A 348-nucleotide genomic window follows, 5' to 3' on the forward strand; every position below is an offset into this window, starting at 1 on the left:
ACCTGAAAGTTTTGATGATAGTCATGATGATGACAGTGGTGCTGATGACAATATATATTATGCCAATGAAGTTGATTCCGATGAGGACACGGATAATGATTATGATTGTTGAGAATTGCATGTAAATACGTGTGGTTGTTTTTGGTAATGCTATTGAAAATGGAGAAATCAGTTTACAACTTCCACTAATAGAAAATGATACAAGTTTATTAGCTTACATAAGATTTACTGAAACTAAAATATAGTAAAAGCAGTAGTACAAGTAACAAGAATAAGTGGTAACTAGATTTAAACCGGCACATTATTTGGAACTAAAATGAATTAATTTTTAAATATAAAAAATTATTT

Source organism: Arachis ipaensis, chromosome B02, assembly GCF_000816755.2.
Source record: "Arachis ipaensis cultivar K30076 chromosome B02, Araip1.1, whole genome shotgun sequence".
Classification (NCBI taxonomy): Eukaryota; Viridiplantae; Streptophyta; class Magnoliopsida; order Fabales; family Fabaceae; genus Arachis; species Arachis ipaensis.